Source organism: Camelus ferus, chromosome 8 (genome assembly GCF_009834535.1).
Source record: "Camelus ferus isolate YT-003-E chromosome 8, BCGSAC_Cfer_1.0, whole genome shotgun sequence".
In the NCBI taxonomy this organism is placed as follows: Eukaryota; Metazoa; Chordata; class Mammalia; order Artiodactyla; family Camelidae; genus Camelus; species Camelus ferus.
Genome location: NC_045703.1, coordinates 4,448,736 through 4,468,531, shown reverse-complemented (window position 1 = coordinate 4,468,531; position 19,796 = coordinate 4,448,736). Strand labels below are relative to the sequence as shown.

The 19,796-nt window shown below is 34.6% G+C and overlaps 1 long non-coding RNA gene across 2 annotated transcripts in view; it reads right to left on the bottom strand.

Annotated features, from left to right (window-relative positions):
* Nucleotides 1–1,291: 1,291 nt before the first annotated feature.
* Nucleotides 1,292–19,796, bottom strand: part of LOC106729935 — a 303,006-nt gene continuing 284,501 nt past the window's right edge. For both annotated transcript variants that reach the window (XR_004321765.1, XR_004321764.1), the window contains 4 exons: nt 11,272–11,344; nt 10,584–10,697; nt 6,366–6,442; nt 1,292–4,622 (listed from right to left, as the gene is read on the bottom strand). This is a non-coding gene — a long non-coding RNA (uncharacterized LOC106729935). The remainder of the gene's footprint in view (nt 4,623–6,365; nt 6,443–10,583; nt 10,698–11,271; nt 11,345–19,796) is intronic.

Below are 19,796 nucleotides of genomic sequence, written 5' to 3'. Positions count from 1 at the left end.
AGGCTTCTCGAGGTGAATATTGCGAATGGCAACTCAGCACTCATTTTATAGTTTCGTATCTCTGTAATCACATACTGAATACTAAACTTTAGTAACTTCAATAGAAAAAAGAGATACATGGAAACACATTGTGTCTATTGTTTGCATAGAACAATAGCATAATTTCTTTATTAGTAGATCTCATTTTTGTGAAAGCAGAGTCTAACAAAATTTCTTCTTGCTCTCACTCAATTATCTATACACAAGGAATGATCCTGATCTGAATTAAAACTCTCATTTAGTGTCAAAATGAACAGATGCAAACTCACTTATTGAGGGCCTTCCCTGGGAAATAAACTCTTTAATTCAGTAACTATCTAATCCCTGAATATTCCACAGAATACGAATACCTAGTTAAATTCATTTCAAGTACCAAAGAATATTCCAGCAATAACATTTGCATGTTAATTTAAATTTAATTGCACAGCATAAAATACTTAGAACCATTAAATACACAAAGGTTATTTGAATTGTTAAGTGCTTCTAACATCATTAACGTATTAATACATCTAAAATAATTAAATATTTAAGGAAGCCCTTATCATTTTATTTTGATTAAAGGTTATTTGGAACTTGCAGTACATTCAGCATTTACAGAGAACTAGCTGGACACCTAAATCACAGAATTCAATTAATAAGAAAGACCTTTTATAACATTGAAACGGGGAGTTTAAAGAAAGTAGATGTGTTGTCATTTTGTTTTATTTTGCTTTGCTTTGGCAAAAGTGCTATAAAAGGCCACAAACATAGGGGTGTGAATACAAATTACAATATATTTTATATCTAATGATCATTAAACTTGAAATTCACTAGTAATCCCACGGAATTTTATCATGGAGTTACAGGAATAGGGGGATGTATGGTTTTCTCTCTTGTTTTATAATTTACCTACTACGGTACATGAATGTCAATCTACTTTATAATGGTGACATTGAAGCAGATTCTACAACAGATTTTAGGACAAGCATCCCTCATTTTATTCTGCTTTGCTTTTTTGTGCTTCACAGATAATGACTTTTAGCACACTGAAGGTTTGTGGCAATTCTTAGTCCAGCAAGTTTATTGGGACCATTTTTCCAACAGCATTTGCTCACTTTGTGTCTGCCACGTTTTGGTAATTCTAGCAGTATTTCAAACTATTTCATTCTTATTTTATTACGGTGCTCTGTGATCAGTGATCTTTGATGTTACTATTGCACAAAGATTACAACTTGCTGAAGGCTCAGATAATGATTAGCATTTTTTAGTAATAAAGTATTTTTTAACTAATGTATGTACATTTTTTTTTAGATATAATACTGTTGCTCACTTAATAGACTACAGTGTAGTATAAACATAACTTTTATATGCACTGGGAAACCAGAAATTTTGCATGCCCTGCTTTATTGTGACATTGGCTTTATTACAGTAGTCTCGAACCAAACACACAGTATCTCCGAGGTCTTCCTGTGGATCATTCTAGTATATAACCACATTTCCTGTTAAGAATGAATTCATCACCAGTTGTTCTTTAAATGTCTCCTGACCCTTTGTAAGCTCCATTCTCTCTGGAGATGGGTAAATTCTAATAATCATACCATATATTATTATCTTGGAAATCATTAAACCTTTCTTTAGATATTTTTAGCACTCCTAGTTTCTCATGGATCTAATTTTACCACCTTGTCAATGTTGGTATTGCTCCTCATTTTATACCGATCTTCACCAGAGAAGAATCTGCTGCTTATCTGCTTAGAATCACCACTTCTAATCATCTTAGAATTAGGCAAACTCTCATGGAATTTTTGGATGCTTTTTTCATATTCTCTTTTTTTTCTCGTTTTACTTTGTGAAACTGACTTGCAGTATGATTCTGAGATCTTTTATGCTCATGCCATGTGGTTGCCTACCTACGCCTTGTGTTTCTGTTTCTCATTGTAACGGTGTCTAACTACTCTGACATGGTTACTATTATTTATCTGTAATCCTCTCCTCTCAGAAGCTGATGATCTAATTACATTTAATCATCAGCAAACTTAGAAAGCACTTAGCCTCCTCTATTTTTTAAGAAGCACTCTCTCAGAATATTTCTTTCCAGGAAACTAAAAAGAAATGAACCAATGTAACTATGGAGTTACAGAAACCAGAAGCACAGTGGATTATCTAGTAGGCAGAGAGATTGTTGTCTTACTTGGTCTATACTCTGGATGTCAAGTTGATTTTAATCATTCCCATGGAATAGCTGAATTAATTTAATAATTTAATTTGTAACTGGGTCACAGTTCTAACAGTGTTATGATGGTGTTCAAAGTGCTTTCAGTTAAATTATTTCTTAGCACTAGAAAGGAAGGAGTTAAAGCAGCTGACCTATGATCCATTCATACCCATGGTAAAGCAGCAGAAAGAAGGATGTTGTAGGGAGGGGCCAGAAGCAGGTGATTCAGTATAATATCCTTGGAAAACTGCTGAAAACCAGACCTCCTGGTTAACAAACTAGTGCTATTTGCAGGGAGAGGAGACCTTATCTATGGAATGCTATTAGCAAGATATTCCTGATTTAGGATTGCTTATTGTAAATAAACTCAGAATCTGTGGATTTATGGAGCATGAGAAAGTTTGGAAGTTTGTTGACTATCTGGAGTGTCAAATTTAGATATTTCATATCCCGAATGCCCTACTGCTGTGTTAGACAAGTAAAAGCAAAGAAGCATTCCAGGGTTGCAGATGGACAATGTTATGGCTACAGTGGGTATCCAAAGTCAGGAGCCATCTGTTTCACCTTTGGAGAGAGAATTTAGGCAAGGATCCTGCAGATGCCATCAATACTCTGCAAAAGGCAGATGCATCAAAGTACCTCAGCCAGTTTCATCAAGAGTAGGATATAAAGGAGTGGTAGAGTGTGTGCTTAGCACGCATGGGGTCCTGGGTTCAACCATCAGTACCTCCATTAAAAAAAATTAAATAAATAAACCTAATTAGCTCCCTACCAAAAAAAATTTTTTTAAATTTTTTAAAAAAGAATAGTATATTAAAAAGGTGAATGTTCATTCAGGCTGATAAGTAACTCATGGGGAAAATTTATATAATTAAAGCAAAAAATTAAGTGATTCTATTATTTAAATTCACAGGAAAAGACTCACAATGAGACGTTGGGATGACTTGAATTTCTGAACCAACAAACTCTTGGTTACAGTTTCAGGGTTGCCACATATTTAGATCCATTTAGAACTTATAATGGCACAACTGCTGCCAAAGTGCATAGGAGAGTTGGGGTTTGAGATCCAGAAATACCAGCATTGAAGAGGAACGGTTGTCCCATATTTTTGTTAGCTCAAGCCAACCCCTGGTGGAGAAGTTGCTTGTCCATACCAGCTGTCTATGATAGGAAACTCATTCTGCACCTCACTCTTAATGTGATTATCATGGCATTTGACCTATAATCTCATGACTCTCTGGGAAACAAGTTATCTATGAGCTGGCTCTTTCAACAGGGCATGTCTGATGAGGATGAGTGCTGAGTGGAGGTCACAGGGAGCATAGGACAGGATCAAGTCGAAAGTGATACTGAGGGTTGATCATACCACATAGGTACTGTACAAATAGGACGTGACTGATGTATCAGTGAATGGTAAGGGCGGCAATGAAAAAGTGAGGGCAGATGGCATCATTAGAATAAGGGGCTTTTAGCAGTCATCTTGTTCTCTGTGGTAGAAGTTGGCAGTGGCCTCAACTTTTACATAATCTTTCTTTGGCTCCCAACGTACCCACTCACCTACATTCCAAAAAAAATACATATGTAAAAGTAGTTCTAACATACAGTTGTTCCTCCTTATCTGCAGGGAATTGGGGCCAGAACCCCTGGCAGATACAAAAATTCGTGAATGCCCGCCATATCCCCGGGTTCTGCATCTGTGGAGTTTGGTTGATGGTTGGTTGAATCCAAGGATGCAGAATCTGTGGATGTAGAGGATGGATTGTATAAAAATGTCTGGGTCTTAGACCAATTTGATTTATTTTCTGTGATGCTCTTGACTTGTTTGAGACCAAGGTTCTACCAAAACCATTCTTCATCTTTAGCTTTCACCTCCGCTTATGTATGCACACAGGCGCACATGCACACACACACACACACGCACACGCACACGCACACACACACACACACACCCCACTCCACCCACTCCAACTTCAGTCTCCATTAGATATTTTTAAAGCTGAATGGTTAGGAAATCCCACTAATGAGAAATCTACTGTACCAGCCAAAGCAATGAGGAAGATGACCATATATTCATGATGAGAGTTGGTATAGAACAGTACTTCTCAAAATATGTTCTTAGAACAGCTACATCACAACCCTCTAGACATCAGAATCTTCTAGACTGTAAAAATGTAGATTCTTTGGCCGTCACCCCAAGTTTGGAGTAGGGAATCAAGAAATCTATATTTTTAGCGAGTGTTCCGTGTGCCTTCTAAGAATACTGGTTAGTAGAAAGAATGCTGAATTAGATATTTCTGGAATCGTTGTAAGTTTCACATGAAGGTTCTTCTTCTCTATCTGAGTAGCCTTGGGCACGTTGTAAAAAATTTCTGGACTTTAGTTTCCTCATCTATAAAATAGAACAATTAAATTGGATGGTCATGGAGGCTAGTGCAGGCCTTAGTAGTACAATTCATTGTCAGGTTGTTGAGTTTAACAAAGTTTTAAAAAGAACTATCTAAACTATCTAAATCTCTTAGAAGATTTGCCCTGCAATTTCGCTGTTTCTAGTGTGCTCTGGGAAGCCTCTGTAGACACAAGAGCAGTAGCACTTAGGGAAGAAAAAAAATATGCTTAGTAAGGGGAATACCAATGGTTACAAATTCCTGGCAACTTGCTCAGTTTTCTAAGGAATTGGCAATGCAGCTACTCCATCTAATACAATGGGTGTGATCAATATGGTAATGTGCCAAATATTGTTGTGTCCCTTTGAGCTGCAAGTCCATGAACTTTCTGAGGAATTTATATGCAGTTTAATAAAGTTTGAGCTTTTCAAAAACATTAGCATTTGTTTTGCTTTCTGTAACATTTCTCCTAGAGAGGTTACGTACATAAAAAGCCACAAAACTGCTATAGGTCTATTATTTTGTTTAAATTTTAGTTATAAGCCATATGCATAAAATACTTTTTGGGGAGTTTGGGCCTATGTGTCATAAATTACAAAATTGACAGGAAATCTTCAGTAAGAAGACTTAACAATTATGAGCTGCAAGATAACAGAAAGAAATAGATTATTGTCACAAGATAATGGTCACTGTGAGATAAATGTCAAAGCAAAGTCATGGCAAAGCCTGGCCATTTATCAAAAGTTAACATTTAAGAAAAGTAGGATACATTTATCAAGCAACTGATCTAGCCCAAAAGTTTTATTTCTCTTGTCCTAGCTGATCTATGATTTAGATGCTGTCATTTTACCCAACAGATGTTTGTGCAGCTCAATGGCTTGAGTCACTGCTGCGTTGTTTAGTTATATACAGAAAACCTTGTTTTTTTTGAGTGATGATTTTGTTCAGTCTAAAAAATATCTTGCAGTAAGAAAATAATTAAGAAAGTCAATTGATTTGGCTTACTTTTAGTTTCTTTTTTCTTTGTACTTAGAATTTTTATATGCCTTCATTTCCTAAGTGTGATTTAGTAAGGTTCACATTAAAATGCATATTCAATAGATCAGTAGGCTAGAAATTCAAATAAAAAACTAGAACTAAGGTGAATTATACTCAAAATTATTTTAGTATTGGTGAAGTGATTCTAACAGGCATATTGATTGCTTCTTCTCCTCTTACTCCCTGACACGTGTGGCCCATTGAACCACAGGTCTAATATTGTCATTTGACACTGACAGCTCTCTCGTCAAATGTGGTGATTTGTACCCCATGACCACTCTCAAATTACTGTTAAAAGGGGCCACCATTCTGCAAATGTAACATGTTCTTCTCTGTTCCAACCCTGATGATGAATTTGGAATCCATTTAACTTGTTAAAACAATGGGACCAGCATATGCAAACTGCCTCAAGTGGAGAGCAAGCCCCTGGGATTCAGTGAGCTGAGAAAGTATGGGGAAATCACTGTATAACGGACAGAAGTATAAATATGTATACTTCACTCCTAGAATCACTTGAAAATGGCATTACTTGGAGTATGGACTTGCTAAAGGTTTTCCTCGTTCTATTCCATGAATATTCAGGGAGCTGAGTATAATGCACCCCTTCCAGAATTCTGGCTGACTCCTGAGTCGTACACAGTCCTGCTCTTTCAGCTGTGAGAGATGCTGCACCAAATTAGTGAATATCATGAGTCATAAAATATGCTTACCTGAAAGCTTTTAATTCCTTTCTTCCTTCATTGTTTTCTTCATTCATTCATGTGTTCAGCCAAAACTTACTTAACAGCTGCCACGTGTGGGGTATTGTATTTTGTTAAGAGAAAAAAAAATACAGATGAATAAGACACAATCTTAGCCCAATGGATATACATGTGTATATATGTATACATTCATTAGATCCATATACATGTGTATACGTATATATGTACATATGTATATACACACACACAAACAACACATACACACAGATGTGTGTGTATATATATATATATATTTTTTTTTTTTTTTAAGGTAAGGACAAGTAGTTTGGTATGACTAGGAGCATATATTTGGGGTAAGGTTGAGGAGCAAGTGGGAAATGTCTGGAAACATAAGACAACTTTAGAAAAGAAAAGGATTTTGCTGAGGATTCTGACTTTTATCCTGTAGAGAACAAAAAGTCATGGAAAGATTTTAAACATAACAATGATGGAATCATGCCTGACTATATTAAAAGCATCATGGAGGCAATAAAACATTGGAGATGGTATGCTTTAAGAGTTAGTGGTTGCTTGAAAAAAAAGAAGGACAGTAAAGGTGATGAGAAGGACATTGCCTGAGGATATATAAGAGACAGAATTGACTGGCCTTGGTAAATTATTTAGTGATATAAGAGGAAAGAGTGAATCAGGGATGACTGTGGTGTGTTTAGCTAGGAAGAGTAGGATTGTGGTTCAAAAAAGAAAAGAAAAGAAAAGAAAAAAATAAAACCCCAAACAACAAAGTTTGAAGTGAGATGAGACCATAAAACTGTTTTCACCACTTTTTATGTACCCATGTGACCTTGGGCAATTGCTCAAACTCTTTGTGCCTAAATTTTCTTACTTGTAAACTGGAATAATAACTGTTTCTACCTCGTAAGATTGTGAGAGGATTGACAAATTATTATATGCAGTGTTCTTTAACATGTGCCTGGAATATAGTAAGTGTTGAATAAAATGTTTCTTGTTGTTATTGTTATATCACTATTATTATTATAAAATATCATTAGTATCTAGTGTCACCATGATGCCATTACCCCAAATAAAGAATGATCAACAAGGAAGATGATTTTGAGGAACAGAAAACAAATCTCATTTTGGACTGATTAAACATTTTTGCTGAACATCTAGGTAGAAGTGACAAGTACATAGTTAGGAATGCAGTTCTAGAAAGAGGTGAGAGCTAATATGTAACTCTGGGAGTCAGTCATGTAAGGATCACATTGGAGACTGAAACAGTTTGGATTGCTCAAGAGGAAAGTACAAAAAAAAAAAAAAAAAAAAGAAGGGGTAGTAATGAGAAACAAATTAACCCTCATGGAAATCATAATATTTAAACAGTGGGCGGAAGATGAGCCATCCCAGTTGCCTGAAGCTCACTGAGAGGTGTAGCGGAAGAATGTGGAGAAACGAGTGGGATGACCAAAGAGACAGAACTCCGTAATGAAGAAGATGAAGAAAACTGCGTCAAGTTCTAAAAGTATGGTGTGGCTTAAGAGTGCTCGTTGGAATTCAACAAATGATTATTATGAATTAAATAATTAACTAACTTGATTATTGGGAAATCATTAGTGACATAGCAAGCTATTTTCATCTTGTTCCTATAACATTGATTAGCATGTGAATATACTGAAAATAAATACGAGACTGAAAAAAGTAGTTTAAGCAATGTTAGGCAGGATACAGCTCAGATTTCAGAGGACTAAGTTATTGATGGAGGAATGAGGAAAGGCATGTTTTGGGAAAAATGTCATTGTAGATGTATTTTTCTATTGAAATGAATTAGAGTCCGTCTCAGTTTGTTCCCATACTGATATGTGCACCATTGAAAGAGCAGATGAGCGTGCAAAGTCTGTCATGGGCTAAGGAAAGAAAGGACTTGTAGATGGAGAACCTAAGAAAATAAACTGGAAAAAAAAAAGAAATAGAGTTTTTGAGTCAAATAAACTGTGTGAATACAATCTAGTCTAAATCCAAAGATTTCCTTACATGTAATATCCAATTTGAAATTATAGTGGAAAAAATGACTTTATTTACAGGAACAAATGTGAAATATTACTAAGAATCCCCTTAACAAGAAATGACTGAGACCTACAATATTTTGCTTGGGTTAATGGGATGAGTAAACAAATTATTGAATGGGCAGATTGAAAAAAAAATTACTTCCAGATTTGTTTATATATTTAACTTAATTTCAACCAAAATCCCAATAGGAAATCTCTTTAGGAAATTTAAAAATGAATCCTAAAATTCACATCAACAAACAACTTTTGGTAAGGTAATTTGGAATAAGATGAGTAAATAGCTAAACAGAACAAATTATTAAAGCACGTTTTAAAAAACAAAATAATAGAAAAATAAGTTAAAGAAAAATAAAAAATCTCAGTGGGCATAGTTCATGAATGAATTATAAAGTATTCATTAATTTACAAACAATGACTAATGAAATACAGAATATTTAAATAATATTTAAATAATATTTCATTATTAATAATGAAAGATATGCAAGTAAAAAGCACAGTGAGAAACAGCATTTTACTTTTTTGATCAGCTGTTAAATGAGGAGCACTATCCAAGTTGACAAAAATAATAAGCTTTAAATGTTTATATTCTTTGTCCTAGTAATTATATTTTTATGATGTTATTTAAAAATTGAAATATAAAAAAGACTTTTATTTAAATATACTTATTAAAACATTAGTTATAGCAGTAAAATATTGTAAGCAACCTAAATATCCTACAAAAACAAGAAATATGGCAATCCATATTCTATAACATTATGCAGGCATTAAAATTATAATTACAGAGAAATCATTTTTATAAATGAGTAAAAAGCTAGGTGCAGAAATATACATGCAATTTGATTTAAACCAGAATATTTGTAACATATCCTAGATATTCTTCAACCATTTTTCTCTTGGGACCTGAATTATACATTGCTTTGCTAAGAATACTGTAATCTGAATAGAAAAATTGAAGTGCATATAATTAAAGTATTTTCACTCATCTGCACACTTAAATTCAGTGCATATATTTAATATTACTGCCCAGACAAAAATAAATATGAGCACTTTCTAAAATTAATTGACCAAAAAAGATATTAAAACAATGTTGGTTGACTAAAGTAGCTAATAGCAAAAAATTCTTTGAAATTTAATCTTGCATTTTACCAATCAGTTAAAATAAGAAATTTGAAAGTTTTCCAGAATCAGAGCCAGTGGTCAAATTCTGGCCACTGATGTGCCTACAGCTGAAACTGACTACAGGTTAGGGACTGTTCTGGAGGGGTTGGGGCTAGAACAGCATCCTTAAGTAAACATGTATGTGGACCTATCTCTGAGTGCAAATGACTACAGACACAGATGAGTTTTTCTACTTGTTTGGCAAGAGATAACATGTTCTTGGAGGTGGGTATTACAGGGAGAATGACAATGAAAAACATAATGTGAACTAAAGAACTTCAAACAATTTTCATACATTTGCCCAAATATCATGGTCGTTAGTTTTCTGCCACTTTTCTTCACCCAAGTAAGCCATCACAAAGAAAATAATTCTAGAAGTAAAAAATGGTTTTGTGTATGGCAAATCAACTATGTCGAAAATAATTTTAATCGTCATTTCAGTGAAGAATATAAAGAACACTGAGCTGCAATTCTGGACACGTGGAAGCTATGCAAGTTTAACCATGACTACATAAACAAACTTGAGCAAGACTCACAGTTGTTCTAAATTTCAGTTTCCTCAACTGTAAAATAAGGGATTTGTTTTCAAATTATCAGTAAGATCCCTTCTATTCTTAAATTTCTATGACCTTAATTCCAGTAACAACCACTCCACAATGACAGCAGTGTCAGTTAATTTCATTTATGATTACTATTTCCTGAGAGTGGTACCAAGTAGTGTCTATGTATTATTCTATGTAACCATTGTAATGACTTTTATAAAATAGGTTCTATTATTAGCTCTATTTTTTAATGAGAAAATTGGAGTTTAAAGAGGTTAATTAACTTGCCCAAGGTCACATAGCTGCAATTGGCAGAGTAAAGATTCAGACCCAACGGACAGCAAATCCCAGACTTAGAACTGTTACACTGTACTTCCTCTCTATCTATGCCAATATCTCATTTCTAAGCAACCAGAGTATATTAACAACTTGTTGCAAACATGTAAGATGTTCATTAAACTCACTTGGCAGTGTAGGAAGTTGTGTCCTACTCCTGTATTCTCTGCAGCATCTAGTAGATTGTTTTACAGATACATCTCTGTTGAATTTTTCTCTCCTTGTGCCCAATAGGATGCGGGCTTTGAAACAATAATGAGAAAGATCATGTTGAAAATCAGTCATCCATAGTGCTTTATATTTTCAACTTGCTATAAGTTTGACATATACAACAGTGTCGTATTAACAATGTTATTTTTATAGTATCTTTGTCTGCTACAATTTTTCATAAAAGGACTGTATTTTTCCATCAGAATAATGATGTTTGCTAGTTAATTTACTAGCAAAAGACAAGATTTTCTGAAGCTACCATTTTGTACTATATTTTAATTAAAATATTTAGCTGTAAGAAATGCACAAATGTAGCTAAAGTTTATGCTTACTTTGAATAGTAGACTCTGAATAAAATTGGGTAATGGATGCTTTTAGTATTTGGAGCAGGTCATCATTACACACCACATACAAAGCCTTGTGTGACAGGCACATGGAGGCCAGACCTGTGCAGCCAATGGAATTATGAAGAGAAATCAGATAATTTTCTGAGCCTTGGGATTCTTTCAGTCTAGTTGGACAGACAGCTCATGAACAGCCAATCAGAAAAGAGGCCACCTGCTATGACTTGTAACATAAGCACAGGAAACAGCACATAATTTCTACCTGGACGTGACTGGGGATGGAACTCAAGAGATGTTTCACAGAAGATGAGATTTGAGTTGCTCCTTGAAGAGGCCTTGAAAAGAGGAAGGATGGTGTTATTGATAAACATGTAGGTCAAGTGAAGACCTAAAGGTCTATGAGTGTGTGGTATTGAATAGAGAACAGGAAACATAGGTCTGAATATCAAGAGTGAGATAGAGTGAGAGCACTGGGTTGAGCATCTTCAATATCTGGCAATTCATTAAAACCTTTGCCCAGCACAGGGAGCCTGGAAGAACTGGGGTTGGAAAGGACAAGGGTGACCACAAACAGGTGGGATGCTGAGGAAAAAGTGCCAAGGAGAGGTCAGATTGTGCTTTCTCAAACCAATTTCCCTTTTCTATTGGTTCTGTCTCCAGTGCAACCTCTTCAGCTGTGCAACCTGGAACAGCCCTCATATGATACTGGCATGACTTTTGTCACCTATGGAGTGAGGGAATGGGACTAATTCATTAATTCCCAGCCTGAGTCCTTCAAATCTAGTGACACAGAGTTTTTCATAAATTAAAACCCCACGTGATTTTCAGTATTAGAGAATAACAGTATAAATTGCAGCTTCTCTACTTGTTTTAAATCCTTCAAAATCTAGGGTCTGCAATTAAAATAATGAAAGAATTGTTACTGGTGAAAACTTGGCAAACCCATTAGCCCAGATGGTTACGAGCCCAGATGGTTACAGCTCCGAAAACTTATTATTCTATTATCTCAGTGAATATTTGCACTAGTTGGTTTTCACGTACAATTTATACTGCACCACACAATATTCACACTGTCCCCAGCCCTGAGATTGTAGCCTGCCTGGCAGCTGCACGTGGCCCATTAGCACGACAGTTTACATAAAACGCAATGGTATCTGTTTCCTTTGGCTTGTTAAAATATGAAACACAGCATTTAAAATCAGAGACATTTCTTAGGAAGGCAAATGGCATCATGGAAGAAAGAGTAAGTTGGGAACATGAATTTCCTAAAGAAGCCTAGTTTATTAATATCTAGTTAGAAGTCAGATTTTCATTTAATTATAAGATTCTGGGAAGAAACTAAAATTAGCCTTCTGGCATGTCACTTTCCTTCTTTGTAAAAAGAATAGCATCGTATAATTGCTCTTACCTAGTACATCATGAATATTTCCTAAAGAACATCTTGGAAAGAGTCTCTTTGTTCTTTCGAACATTGGAGGTCAAAACCAAGGTCATTTAAAAATAACGTAGTCACTGACATAACCATATTTTTTAGAAGAATTATTTTCACCACTAAAAATATGCCTCTTGTAATAAAATCAATTATTATAACTACAGTAAAGAGCCAACAGATTAATTAGATTTTAGTTTTAGTGCACTGATTATATATATTTTATATATAATGTAAATAGGTTTTAGTTTTTAGACACTTCATATGTATATATATATTTTTTCTACCTTATAAAGAAGGCTCAGCTACTATCAGAAAGCTACGATGTCACATAAATCAGAAGCACGACAAAAAGTTGGTTGTTTTGAGAGCCTCGTTTGAAACTAATGGTGGTGAAAATTTTAAACAGTGGGGGCACAAAGGAGGTTTCATATTCTTTTTGGATACACCAGAGATATAATACACAAAGTTATTGACTGGGATTTGATGCCAAGAAAGCTTGAGAGACCTTGAAATTCCCAAATTTTCATTTTTTACCATTTCATATTTAGTTTCTGGAGGAAAATGATAGAATTCCTCTGCTCCAGGAATCAATTCACTTTTCTGACCAAAAAAAAGTTTACTAGTTTTCTTTCTTGCAGAAGCTGGTTTGGCAAATGTAAAAACTCAAGTCACATATAATTTTCACTTCTTAACTTTTAGTAATTCATTCATTTCATTATATTTTGAAAGGAGAATTAATGGATCAAATATTTTCCAGACTAGGATATTCTTGTAACATGAACGTGTAAGTGAATCTAATGGAAATTAAAACACATTTTAAACCTTTAGACTTTTCAAACTGCCAATCTTATTCAGCCTGCAGCTTCATCAGTTGAATATTAATATCAGTTAACTGCTTCCCTGAATTTCATTTTAACTTAAGTCCACTGACTGATTTAACACTAGTTTGAACTACAGATAAAAGATCCTGATTTTAAGTCCCATAGGATTCTAAAGTTTAATATGCACATTGAGTTAACTAAGGGAATGACATTTCTTTTCTCCTTTTACGTGTTTTGCAGTAGGTGTTAACAAATATTTATAGCCCCAAATAGCCTGTTGTTAGAACGGCCTTTGTTCATCTATTTCTTAAAACATACCAAAAAAGGATACTTTTACAAGCTATGCTATTCACACTGTGTCACTGGCCTATTATTTACTATAAATAATGAAATGACTGGGTGAGTGGTCTGAACTGAGCTGTGACTCAGGGCAGTCAGTTTCTAGATGGATAATAATTCCATGGGATTCAGAAATAGCCCAGATTTTTCACTACCTCTCATTAGGTGCAGAGACTAAATAAAGAATGCTTGCATTTTCTACACCAAATGGTATTTTTTTAGTTGATGTTGAAATTTCAGGAAACATAAGAAAACTCATTTTCGGGGGGAGGGTCCAAAGGAGGAAAAGTTGATACGGATTATTGAAATACCTTTATAAAATGGCAAGGATGGCAGGTTCATGTAGTAAACAATTTTACTAGTCATTTGGAAATTGCCTGAGGGCTTTCAAGTAGCTGCTGAATTAATGTATCCTCATCTGTGAGTATAAATGCCAGTCTTTCTTCATCCAAGGAGGTAAATATGGACATCATTTTTTGAGTTAGCCTAAAATTTGTTTTTTAGTTAGGCCCACTAGAAGGATGGATTTAGCATTTCACTGTATTAGCTAGAACTGGCAAAGGGACCCAGTTTTTTTCATTCAAAGAGGGAGCTGCTGAGATGGACGTGTATTTGTCATTGTCTTCCTAAGAATAAAAAAATGACGTTACTGACAATGTAGTATATCGTTTGATATATAGAAACATAAATATTTAATTCCCAATAAAATCGCAGTTTAGAATGGGCATGTTACAACATTGTTTAGTGTTAGTGTTATTATTACTTCCTCCGGAGCAGTGGAAGTACTTCTAATGGTAGCTATTTAGTTTTCAGATCTGCCACGTGAAGTGCTCAGGAGCAAATATCGCGGATGCTGCTTCGCAAACTGGGACATTTTTGGCCGGTTTATATTCAAGGAAACAGAGAGACAGCAATAAGGGAACCCTGATTATTAGCTCATGAAAGCTCTCTTCATTCTTTCTTTTAGTAATTTGTAAAATTTTGATCCAAGCAATAGGCTCACATAATTCAAAACCATTAAACTGTACAAAAAGTCTAATTAAAAAATAACCCTGCTGTCCCTCCTCAGGCTTCGTCTTCCCCCAGGTTGTCACCCCAGAGACACAATACTGACAAATACATAATACCAGACATAGGTCTGATGTAATTTTCGTACGTTGCTATGAATTAATTAAAGTTTATGTTTATTTTTGACTTTGTGTTATGGTAAATGAGATCATGATACAATCCGCCCACACACGCGCGCGAAGTCCCTTTTACCCAACTGCTCAAACTGCTCATATTACAACCTTTAATCTGTAAGTCAGTTTTTATATTTTTATGATTATGTTCTCATTCCTGATCTAATTATCTACTATCCTTTCTTGTACGATTCTTATTACTCCTGGAGTTGATAATTTCTTTTTTATTTACATGCATGGTTTTTATGTAATTAAACCTAACTTTTCCAGTTTATCAAACCTTTCAAAACCCTTTAATATAATTTTTAAACTGATAAAATTATAAATTTTAAATATGAAACTTAAAAATTATCACATAATCTATCAGCTTCTTTTTTTCCCCCCTTGCAAAATTTCTTCCTGGAACACTCTACCTTTTCTTTTTCCTCATACTCACCTATTCAGTTGATTGTAGAATTCCCTGTTGACAATCACTTCCCCCTCAGACTTTAGTGTGCTTGATATCTAGGGTTTCCTGCTGAGAATTCAGAAGCTGGACCTTTTTCCTGTTCCCTTTTATGTGACCTATTCCCACACCCTCTTGGAATCATGAGTCTTTTCTCCTTGTATCTGGAGCACTGAAATTTCAGGACAATGCAAAATGGTGTGCATTTATAAAATAATTGTCTTAGGTATTCAATGAGCACTTCCAATCATGGTCTTAGTTTCTTGCTGTTGGTGTTGGTGTTGTACTTGCTGTTTTTTAAAAATAATTTTTAAATCACTTCCTTTCTGTTATGTTCTGAAATGCTATTGAATTAGATGTTGGACCTTCAGAGTTAACTCTGATTATTTTGTTTTTTCTACTCCAGCTGTTTTGCCTTTCATTTTCATTCTTTATTCTGGGAGATTCCCTCGCCTTTGTTTTCCAAACTTTCTGTTGGAATTTTAATTTGGTTAATATTTCCAAGGGCTTTTCCTTGCTCTTTGGCTGCTCTGTCTTCATGGCATTCTGCTCTTGTTCCATAGGTGTAACGTGTCCTTTTATAACTGAGATAGTCACTGTCCTTCTCCTCTCATCATTGTTTTTCTAGTGTGCTTGCTTTGATCTCTTTCTTTCATATGAGACTAATCAAGTGTCCTTTGATCCTTAGTTATTCATTTATATTTGAAGGTTAGACCAAAAAAGGTCATTGAAGCTCTTAGTGTATAGATAGAATTTGCTTGACGTGCTTCATTTACAGTGATTAATCAGTGAGTTGGGTTTTCCACTGGGAGACATCGATATTGAGATTCCTGCTCCCCACTCTGAGCCATTCAGTTTCTGAAAAGAAGACTCCTCAGCCTCCTTCCCAGGAAGCATATCCCTGTGGCTGGAGGTCTGGGACCACACGGTCCCACCATTATGTTTTCAGACTCTCTTGGCATCCTTGTATTGAGCTCTGGTCCTCACCTCATTGCTTCACTGCTCTTAGTGTCCCCATAGTCAGGGTCACTGTGAGTTAGTTTTTCTTGAAAATATACATGTGATTTGTTTTCCTTGTTTTTGAAGGTAGAGAAGGAGGACAGATCCCGTATGCATCCTTTTAAGCAACCCTCCATTTTCAGTAATTTCTAGTTTCCACAGTACCTGCTGTCTCCAGTCGCTGGGCTTTCTAGGATGCTGTGCGTGTATTGACTGGCGTCTTGTTCTCCCTCTGTCCAGACATTTAGCTGGAGGCTTCCTTCATGAAGGAAATACTCTTCCATTTCCCTTCTGACTCCCCCTGAAGTTGTTCTGCCTGAATCTCAGCTGCTGCTATTTCTCTGTTTCCCATTCTCTTTGAGGGTTTAAAAATGTTTTACTCCTTTGCAGTCATTTTGGTGAGGTTATTGGAAGAAGAGAAATTAAATGCATGAGATCAATCCACATTTTAAATAGAATATTAGTTTTATTAATTTTCCAGATATTGGCACCATCAATTTGCCTTCTAATATACAGACAAATGTTGTGGAGGACATTTAGAAGGACAAATCCTATCATCCTACAGTCTATTTCTACTATAAACATATGACCTTAGTCAGAAAAAGGAAGAAAACCAGAATTGGAATTTTAGTCTGTAACTATGTGAAAGAACTAAGAACTGTTCTGCAATAAGAAGTTACTGTTTGTTGGCATAGAGAGAACGACTGTGATGAATTTGAATATTTTAGGAAAAGCAAGTTGCTAAAGTTGATGAACTCTTAGAAAATGAAAGGCTATTGTGGGAAAACAAAAATAAATCCAGCTTTTAAAAAAATGGAGAAACAATAACAATACTCACCGAAAGGAAAGCCCTCATCGTTACAACCATGTATCTTTCAATGTCATTGCTGTATTTTAGGAAGTAGAATAAAGCAAAGCCATAAATACCAGAAGAAACACAATCTGCCTGTATTTAGGTCTTTGAATTGTTTTCAGAATTGTATTTAAACAAACCATGATGAATGAAAAATTCGTTGAACAAATATCTGACATTATATTTATGCTGGTTGCTCAGATTTATTTCTCAGTAGTTCTCACAAATAAAGTTTCATTGTTCTTCTAAAACAAAAGCCAGAAAGAATGACAATAAGTTTTGAAAAATGGTTATTTGTAAGAGAATATATAAGTGTAGTTATGGATAACTTCTTTAATATCTATCTAGAATCTGGGACTCGTTTTAGTAGACCTTACATAAAAGCAGTGAAAAGATCAGTAAAATAAAATTCTAAGGTACGTTTTTCCATGCCTGAGGCAATTTAGTGACAGAATGAAGGACTGAAGTGAGGCAAAAAACAACAAACAAAAAACCGATTTGCCTGTTTATTTAACGTATGTATAGTCTGCCTATTCCAAAAACATAATTTAAGTTATTTCAAATAAATCACATATCAAGAAAATTATGATTGACCAAAATAAGGTATTAAAATATCCCAAGGACCATTAAAATGAACATATGTCATACATCATCCTTGAATAGTTGGAGAACCTTGACAATACACCCTCTTCCCTTTCAGTCTCACTTTACTGAAGTGATTACAACTAGCCCCATGGTTTCATATGAACACCCTCCATCTGCCCTTGACTCCTAAATTTGCATCACCGACCCTGATATATCTCCTTATCTCAAAATTCATATACCCAACTGCCAACTTAACATCTTGGAGATGCCTATTACACACCTAAAAAATGACATCTGCAGATCACAAATCTTATTTCGGGTAAACACATTCCTCATTTGAATAATCAATGGCAACCTATCCTCTGTTTTTTCAAGTCAAAAACTTGGGATTCATTTTCTATCACTTCTGAACTCATTTTGCACATGCAACCCATTCATAAAATCTTATCTGCAACAGCACCATACATCAAATCTGTCCATCCTGTCCATTGCCATTGCTAACATTTTAAACTACAGTCATTTATTTTTGTTTGTTTCAATGTCTATGGACTATTTTACAGGAGAAATGCATAAAATGTATATGTAAAGCTTAAAAATTATTTTTCAATTAACATCCAGCTTCAGAAACCGAAAAATATCACTTGAGTACCTTGAATACATTGCTAAGCAAATTGACCTCCACTTCTCCCAAACGTAACCCGTATCCTAAATCGTATGTTCATCATGTCTTGCTTTTTTAAAAAGTTTTCTTCTCTATATGTATTTTAATACATTGTTTAGTTTTGATGGTTTTGAGCGTTTCGTAAGTGGAGTTGTACAGTATATATTCTTCTGCAATCTGCATCCTTCCTCGGTATCTTGTTTGTGAGATTTGTGTGTGATAGAGTGTGAATTTGTACTTCATTCACTTTTACTGCTGTGCACCGTTTTACCATCTCACACTGTACATATTGATTATAATTTGTTTGAAGATTTAGATGGCTTCCAAATTTTTCTTGATGTTTTATTGTTCTCATCTTGAATTAAAAACAGTGCTGCTACAGACATTCTTGGAATAAGTCTATGGTGAATGTGTTAGAGTTTCCCCGAAGTATGCAGAGTGTAAGAACGAAGTCCTGAGGTTTTCACACATTCAAATGCAATGTATTCTGCCAAACTATTACATGTTTGTGCTGACTTACATTCCCACTACAGTAGAGGAGAGTAACTGTTGCTTCACTACCTCACCAATACTAATTACTATCTAATTTTTAAATTTTTGCCCATCTGAAGAATATAAGGAAGACGCATCTTCTTGTGATATAAAATTTACTTTTTTTCTGGTTACTAATGTGGTCAATCATCTTTTCCTATATTCATGTCCCTTCATGTTGCCTCTTCTCTGAAATGCATATTTGGGCATTTAAGCATCTTTTTATTGATTGTCTTATAATTATTTGTAGAAGTTTTATATTTTCCACATTATAATCTTCTCTTTGATATAATGTTGTAAATACTTTATTTCAGTTCAGATCTTGTTCTTTTACTAGTTTTTTTTTGCATCTTCTGAGATAAAAACATGTTTTAATTAAGTTGAATTTATGAATATTTTCATTTTGAGTTTGGACCTTTTGAGTCTTTTTTAAGAGCATCTTTCCAAGCAATGAATCACAAGGGTATGCTCCTATATTGTCCTTTAAAACTTTTAAAGTTTTGCCTTTTACATTTAAATATTTAACATTTTGTAAAGCAAGTTTTGTGAATGGCATCTGTAGGGATTTAATTTCATTATTCATTTTGAACAAATATATACATTCCAGCACAATTCCTGAAGTGTTTACTCATTTCTAGTGACTGGTAGTGTAACAAATCAAGTCTCCTACATGTAAGAGTCTATTTTTATTTTTATGTATTTATTTTTTGTGAGAGGATTTACTTTTAGACCATTTTCTTCCATTGTCTATTTCCTATACCAGGTACTGTGTTATCTTAATCATATAACTATAGCTTTATAATAAAATTTCTTGACGTTTTGTATAGCAAGCTTCACCTAAATCTGCTTCTAGAGAATCTTGGCTATTATTGTCCCTGTATTCTTCTATATACATTTTAAATAGTTTTCAATTTTCTGTAAAGATTCTTTCAGTTTTTTT